The sequence below is a fragment of the Crinia signifera genome, chromosome 2 (assembly GCF_055691185.1).
Source record: "Crinia signifera chromosome 2, ASM5569118v1, whole genome shotgun sequence".
Lineage (NCBI taxonomy): Eukaryota > Metazoa > Chordata > Amphibia > Anura > Myobatrachidae > Crinia > Crinia signifera.
The window spans coordinates 25,751,223-25,760,152 of NC_139218.1; positions in this window are offsets into that span (position 1 = coordinate 25,751,223).

The window sequence follows — 8,930 nt, forward strand, 5'->3', positions numbered from 1 at the left end:
GTTACAGTGAGTCTTTGAAGATCTATAGACAGACCAGTTCTTCATTGCTGCTGATGTGTCAATGTGAGACTTTTCTGTGTACAGACAGACAATCGGTTATTTACCCAGTGCCCATCCTCCTCTTGTGCCTGATCTAGGGGGACAGAGAACGTGTGCACATCTGTCCCTGGCTGCTGTTGACTATCTCACACTCTCTGATTGCTACGACAACAGATCATGATCTGGTTTCAAGTGATGGGAATAACACCATTCAAGTAGAATATCACTTAGCAATGTAAAGTATAGTGTGTCTCTGCAGAGAGGCCTGCGTTCTGGGAGGCATTAATGCGGAAAGCTACATTCAGTTGGCGTGCGCTCTGCGGGGGCCCCTGTGTTCTCTGTACAACGGCCCCCTCCCCGTGACAATGTCCCTCTGTCAGCCATGATCTTAATGCAGCGCAGGAAAACATGGGTGGTAAAATGCAACGGGGTAGCCCACTGCAAATTAGCTGGCCTTGTTACAGCAACATGGTACCAGCCTTGCCTTGTGCACAGAGCCGACTTTGGTTCTTTCCAAGAGGGACAGATAGAGATGGTTGATTCGATTTTCCACCTGCACCATTGAAACAATTGTCCCAGTGGTGGTGAGATAGTGGTAACATTAAGGGCTCATCCGGCAACCATGGAAACTTGCCAGCTCATGCTAAGTGCAGATTAGAGATATAAGGCCAGATTCTCTAAGCTTCAAAAGTGATAAAATAGAGAGTGATAAACAGTCAGCCAATCAGCTCCTGTCTGACATTTTTCAAACACAGTCTGTGACATGGCAGGTGGGAGCTGATTGGCTGGCTGTTTATCACTCTCCATTTTATCACTTTTGAAGCTTAGAGAATCTGGCCCCTAGAGAAAGAGATAACTCCTCACCTCTATGAAGTACTGTCAGTGACCACTAGAGTCCACTCAATGGACCAAATTACTCCTTTGTGTGCTAAAAGATGTCTTAACAGAAAACAGTTTTTTTGCAGGGACACTGATCGGTTTCAAATTTGCTGGATATAGAGAGGGAGCTGTGAAGTCAGAGATTGGAGGGAGGAGCAGATAGGGACAGGGGGTGGGGTGGAAAGTTTGTGGACTAAAAACTGTCACAGCTCAAAGTAAAAGTAAAAACAGTCACATCACAAAGTGATAATACATTGCAGAAGCCGTCATTTTAAAGGTCTTTAACTAGTAGCTACTATAAGAGCATTCAAGCATCCACTCCCCACTAAGACGGCCCCTGTATCTCAGCCACCTCCCAGCACATTTATAACGTAATCCTTGTACATGCCTCTCATTTGCAACTGCACCCAGTGCCGGATTAAGCTTTTGGGGGCCCGGGTAACTTTAGACAGGGGGGCCCCCTTGCACTTGTCACTACTGGCTGCAAACTGCACAGGAGAATATTACACTATCAAAACATAGAGTAAAGGCAGTATAAACTTGGTCAATGGGTAACTGCAGGGGGGGGGGGGGGCGTAATAATAATTATATATATATATATATATATATACACACACACACACCACATGAAAAGCCTGTTTGTCCCTCTGTACCTCGCTCTGTAGGACTGTCGGAGACCTCACAGGCTCAGTGCTGCCTCTGATTAAAAACCCTCCCATGATGAGGCTGCTGCTGCTGCTGTCCTCCATGGGCCTCAGAAGCATGTGATGAGCTCTGCCAATCTGAGCTCAGCACAAACCTCTCAGGCTCTGACTTCTTTTGCAAAGTCTCATGGGACATAAGCTGTGTACACACGGGGGAGATATATTGCTCAGCAATATATTGCTGATATTGCTCAGTGTCTCCTTTTCATCAGATGAAAGGGACCCTCTGCTGGGGGAGCCGCAGAGGGCTGGTCGCAGATCATAAGAGGGCATAAGGGGGCTCAGTGACCATATTGCCAGCGATAAATTCCCGTGTGTACGCACTTCCAGTAATGCATTGCACACTTGTGCAGTCAGTGTGCCTTGGCTCCCGATGCTCAGCACCATTAATCATTGTCACACTGGTGGAGCTGCAGCACTACCCCACTCCCATGCAAAAACCTTTAGCTAAAGATTTTTTTTTTTTTTAAATACATTGCCCCCCCCCCCCCCCCTTAATCCGGCCATGACTGCACCTCTGTGCATCCTCACTGGGGTATGCAAGCGGTGAAACACTGGAGCCCTGGTACCTCTCCTGCAAGAGAATCCTATAACTGGATCATCAAATACTAGGAAATGTCACATTGCACATGATAATAATGTTTCCTATTAGTGTGTAATGTTATACTTTGGTGTTTGTACATAGATCAGTGCTCAGTGACAGAACATGTAATTACTGCCTAGTGTAAGCAGAGGGATGTCACTGATGACACGGGATATAACCGATGCCAGGGAATGTACAGGGAGAGAAAGCTGATACTGGCTGACATGTGGGGCAATCACTCCCCAAACCACCCGCTAATTGGACTTTGCTACACTCCTCAGCCTAGGAGATACCTGTGCCAGATGGCATGTATATAGGGGCGCTACACTGGGAGGGGGAGACACTGCATGTCAGATATATACATCTCCCAAATCGCTCTCTGTAGACCCAACAAAGGGATTTCTGTTACTAAGACCCAGGGGATCACAGAGGTATGGATAATCACAACTGTAGTCATAGGCATTAGCCAGACCAAACATCAATTCAGACATGCATCTATCCAAATATTAACATTCTCTAGGTATTCATATATATACTGTATATATATCAGGGTTGACGACTTTTTCTGGCTTCTCCCGGAGAGGAGACTTCCAGCTGCAGTTCGGGGGCGGGGCTTGAGCGTTACATTATTAAGCCCCACCCCAGAATGTTAAAAAAAAAACAATTCACGGAGCTCCGTGGAGGGGGCGGGGCTAAAATGATGCCATAGTACACACCGTTGCAGGAAATGTTCAGCTTCTTGGAAATTTCTCGCATGGAATAGCCTTCATTTCAATCAACAAGCATAGACTGTCAAGTCTCAGCGCTGTGAGGCAGTAATGCTAACCACTACACTGTCCGTGCTGCCCATATAAAAGGCTAACTTCTCCTCACCTCTATGAGCTTAAGTACTGCCAGTGACCAATAGAGGCCACTCAACAGGCCAAATGACTCCTCTGTGCGCTAGAAGATGTCATACCAGAAAGTGAAAGCATTTTTGGCAGGGACACTGATTTGTTTCAATCTTGCTAGATATGTAGAGAGGGAGCTGTGAAGACAGAGATTGGGGGCAGGAGAAGATAGGGATTGGGGGTGGGGGGGGGGGAGAGTTTGTGGGCTAAAAACTGTCATAGCTCAAAGTGAAAGGAAAAACTGTCACAGCTCAAAGTTAAGGTACATTGCAGAAGCTGCCATTTTAACAGGCTTTTAACTATTTAGTAAATAAAAGCTAAAATAAAGTATTTTTTCATGTACTAATATTAACCCCTCGCCTCTCTTTTCCCTGTGCTGAGCTCAATTTTTTTTATGTTTGTACTTGTCACATTCCCACTATCAATATCACTATGCTTGTACACAGTGCTTCCTCCATAACTGGAATACATGCTGTGTCATGTAGGGGGCGCTGTTAGACTTTAGTGGTCACACTCATCAATACCTTTATTGGGTGACAAGTTGGAACGGGAAGACTCTCCGCTTTCAGACACGAAGGTGGAGGAACAGGGACTTCAATCCCCCTCCATTTTCTATTAATTCATTGTTTTTCTGGCAAGGTTGCCGACATAACTTCCTGATCCATCCTCGTCGTGGCTGTCGACAGCTCCACTGGTCATCTGGACTCCTAAAAACATCTTTATACAAGGGCAAAAGAACGGCCATCTGCAAATGAGGTGTATCTTGAATAACAACCACAGGCAGCCTATGACTGGGCATGCTGGAACTTGTGGTTCCCCAAGCAACTGGAGAGTCTCACGTTGCACAGGTAAGGAGCAGATCAGCAGGGTATGGGTCATTGGGTCGACCCAATTTACATCGACATGCATTGGGTAAGGTTGACAGGGAAGGAAGGTCGAAACAAGCATAAGGTTGACAATGGGAAAGTTGACAGTCAAAAGGTTGACATGAATTTCAAGGTTTTTTTTGTCCCAAATGTCGACATGGACACTGTCTAAATGTACCGCGTCCCCAGGCATGGCTCGCTGTGCTCACCATGCTTCGGGCAGGGTGGCCCGCGACACTAGTTTATTCTCCCACCACACTGTAGTGGATGGTAGGGCATGAAATACTGCCTGTCGGCACATGTCAACATTCTGTCTGTCAACTTTCCCATTGTCGACCTAATGCTTGTGTCCAACTTACGCATGTTGACCTATTTCAGGTGTTGACTTAAGGTCTGTATTTATCTATAAATGCCACTTGTTTAAATACCTGCAGCCGCCCAATGAGCAGTATACAGTACCTGCAGCCGCCCAATGAGCAGTATACTGTACCTGCAGCCGCCCAATGAGCAGTATACTGTACCTGCAGCCGCCCAATGAGCAGTATACTGTACCTGCAGCCGCCCAATAAGCAGTATACTGTACCTGCAGCCACCCAATGAGCAGTATACCTGCAGCCACCCAATGAGCAGTATACTGTACCTACAGCCACACAATGAGCAGTATACTGTACCTGCAGCCGCCCAATGAGCAGTATACTGTACCTGCAGCCGCCCAATGAGCAGTATACTGTACCTGCAGCCGCCCAATGAGCAGTATACTGTACCTGCAGCCGCCCAATGAGCAGTATACTGTACCTGCAGCCACCCAATGAGCAGTATACCTGCAGCCGCCCAATGAGCAGTATACTGTACCTGCAGCCGCCCAATGAGCAGTATACTGTACCTGCAGCCACCCAATGAGCAGTATACTGTACCTGCAGCCACCCAATGAGCAGTATACTGTACCTGCAGCTGCCCAATGAGCAGTATACTGTACCTGCAGCCGCCCAATGAGCAGTATACTGTACCTGCAGCCGCCCAATGAGCAGTATACTGTACCTGCAGCCGCCCAATGAGCAGTATACTGTACCTGCAGCCGCCCAATGAGCAGTATACTGTACCTGCAGCCGCCCAATGAGCAGTATACCTGCAGCCGCCCAATGAGCAGTATACTGTACCTGCAGCCGCCCAATGAGCAGTATACTGTACCTGCAGCCGCCCAATGAGCAGTATACTGTACCTGCAGCCACCCAATGAGCAGTATACTGTACCTGCAGCCGCCCAATGAGCAGTATACTGTACCTGCAGCCGCCCAATGAGCAGTATACTGTACCTGCAGCCACCCAATGAGCAGTATACTGTACCTGCAGCTGCCCAATGAGCAGTATACTGTACCTGCAGCCGCCCAATGAGCAGTATACTGTACCTGCAGCCGCACAATGAGCAGTATACTGTACCTGCAGCCGCCCAATGAGCAGTATACTGTACCTGCAGCCGCCCAATGAGCAGTATACTGTACCTGCAGCCACCCAATGAGCAGTATACTGTACCTGCAGCCACCCACTGAGCAGTATACTGTACCTGCAGCTGCCCAATGAGCAGTATACTGTACCTGCAGCCGCCCAATGAGCAGTATACTGTACCTGCAGCCGCACAATGAGCAGTATACTGTACCTGCAGCCGCCCAATGAGCAGTATACTGTACCTGCAGCCGCCCAATGAGCAGTATACTGTACCTGCAGCCACCCAATGAGCAGTATACCTGCAGCCACCCAATGAGCAGTATACTGTACCTGCAGCCGCCCAATGAGCAGTATACTGTACCTGCAGCCACCCAATGAGCAGTATACCTGCAGCCGCCCAATGAGCAGTATACTGTACCTGCAGCCACCCAATGAGCAGTATACTGTACCTGCAGCCGCCCAATGAGTAGTATACTGTACCTGCAGCCACCCAATGAGCAGTATACTGTACCTGCAGCCACCCAATGAGCAGTATACTGTACCTGCAGCTGCCCAATGAGCAGTATACTGTACCTGCAGCCGCCCAATGAGCAGTATACTGTACCTGCAGCCGCCCAATGAGCAGTATACTGTACCTGCAGCCGCCCAATGAGCAGTATACTGTACCTGCAGCCGCCCAATGAGCAGTATACTGTACCTGCAGCCGCCCAATGAGCAGTATACTGTACCTGCAGCCGCCCAATGAGCAGTATACCTGCAGCCGCCCAATGAGCAGTATACTGTACCTGCAGCCGCCCAATGAGCAGTATACTGTACCTGCAGCCGCCCAATGAGCAGTATACTGTACCTGCAGCCACCCAATGAGCAGTATACTGTACCTGCAGCCACCCAATGAGCAGTATACTGTACCTGCAGCCACCCACTGAGCAGTATACTGTACCTGCAGCTGCCCAATGAGCAGTATACTGTACCTGCAGCTGCCCAATGAGCAGTATACTGTACCTGCAGCCGCCCAATGAGCAGTATACTGTACCTGCAGCCGCACAATGAGCAGTATACTGTACCTGCAGCCGCCCAATGAGCAGTATACTGTACCTGCAGCCGCCCAATGAGCAGTATACTGTACCTGCAGCCACCCAATGAGCAGTATACTGTACCTGCAGCCACCCACTGAGCAGTATACTGTACCTGCAGCTGCCCAATGAGCAGTATACTGTACCTGCAGCCGCCCAATGAGCAGTATACTGTACCTGCAGCCGCACAATGAGCAGTATACTGTACCTGCAGCCGCCCAATGAGCAGTATACTGTACCTGCAGCCGCCCAATGAGCAGTATACTGTACCTGCAGCCACCCAATGAGCAGTATACCTGCAGCCACCCAATGAGCAGTATACTGTACCTGCAGCCGCCCAATGAGCAGTATACTGTACCTGCAGCCACCCAATGAGCAGTATACCTGCAGCCGCCCAATGAGCAGTATACTGTACCTGCAGCCACCCAATGAGCAGTATACTGTACCTGCAGCCGCCCAATGAGTAGTATACTGTACCTGCAGCCACCCAATGAGCAGTATACTGTACCTGCAGCCACCCAATGAGCAGTATACCTGCAGCCACCCAATGAGCAGTATACCTGCAGCCACCCAATGAGCAGTATACTGTACCTGCAGCTGCCCAATGAGCAGTATACAGTACCTGCAGCCACCCAATGAGCAGTATACTGTACCTGCAGCCACCCAATGAGCAGTATACTGTACCTGCAGCCGCCCAATGAGCAGTATACTGTACCTGCAGCCGCCCAATGAGCAGTATACTGTACCTGCAGCCGCCCAATGAGCAGTATACTGTACCTGCAGCCACCCAATGAGCAGTATACCTGCAGCCGCCCAATGAGCAGTATACTGTACCTGCAGCCGCCCAATGAGCAGTATACTGTACCTGCAGCCGCCCAATGAGCAGTATACTGTACCTGCAGCAACCCAATGAGCAGTATACTGTACCTGCAGCCGCCCAATGAGCAGTATACTGTACCTGCAGCCACCCAATGAGCAGTATACTGTACCTGCAGCCGCCCAATGAGCAGTATACCTGCAGCCACCCAATGAGCAGTATACTGTACCTGCAGCCACCCAATGAGCAGTATACTGTACCTGCAGCCGCCCAATGAGCAGTATACTGTACCTGCAGCCACCCAATGAGCAGTATACTGTACCTGCAGCCACCCAATGAGCAGTATACTGTACCTGCAGCCACCCAATGAGCAGTATACTGTACCTGCAGCCGCCCAATGAGCAGTATACCTGCAGCCACCCAATGAGCAGTATACTGTACCTGCAGCCGCCCAATGAGCAGTATACTGTACCTGCAGCCACCCAATGAGCAGTATACAGTACCTGCAGCCGCCCAATGAGCAGTATACTGTACCTGCAGCCACCCAATGAGCAGTATACTGTACCTGCAGCCGCCCAATGAGCAGTATACAGTACCTGCAGCCACCCAATGAGCAGTATACTGTACCTGCAGCCGCCCAATGAGCATTATACCTGCAGCCGCCCAATGAGCAGTATACTGTACCTGCAGCCGCCCAATGAGCAGTATACAGTACCTGCAGCCACCCAATGAGCAGTATACTGTACCTGCAGCCACCCAATGAGCAGTATACTGTACCTGCAGCCACCCAATGAGCAGTATACCTGCAGCCACCCAATGAGCAGTATACCTGCAGCCGCCCAATGAGCAGTATACAGTACCTGCAGCCGCCCAATGAGCAGTATACAGTACCTGCAGCCACCCAATGAGCAGTATACTGTACCTGCAGCCACCCACTGAGCAGTATACTGTACCTGCAGCCGCCCAATGAGCAGTATACTGTACCTGCAGCCGCCCAATGAGCAGTATACTGTACCTGCAGCCGCCCAATGAGCAGTATACTGTACCTGCAGCCACCCAATGAGCAGTATACCTGCAGCCACCCAATGAGCAGTATACCTGCAGCCACCCAATGAGCAGTATACTGTACCTGCAGCCGCGCAATGAGCAGTATACCAGCAGCCACCCAATGAGCAGTATACCTGCAGCCGCCCAATGAGCAGTATACCTGCAGCCACCCAATGATCAGTATACTGTACCTGCAGCCGCCCAATGAGCAGTATACTGTACCTGCAGCCGCCCAATGAGCAGTATACTGTACCTGCAGCCGCCCAATGAGCAGTATACTGTACCTGCAGCCGCCCAATGAGCAGTATACCTGCAGCCGCCCAATGAGCAGTATACTGTACCTGCAGCCACCCAATGAGCAGTATACTGTACCTGCAGCCGCCCAATGAGCAGTATACTGTACCTGCAGCCGCCCAATAAGCAGTATACCTGCAGCTGCCCAATGAGCAGTATACTGTACCTGCAGCCGCCCAATGAGCAGTATACTGTACCTGCAGCTGCCCAATGAGCAGTATACTGTACCTGCAGCCGCCCAATGAGCAGTATACTGTACCTGCAGCCACCCAATGAGCAGTATACTGTACCTGCAG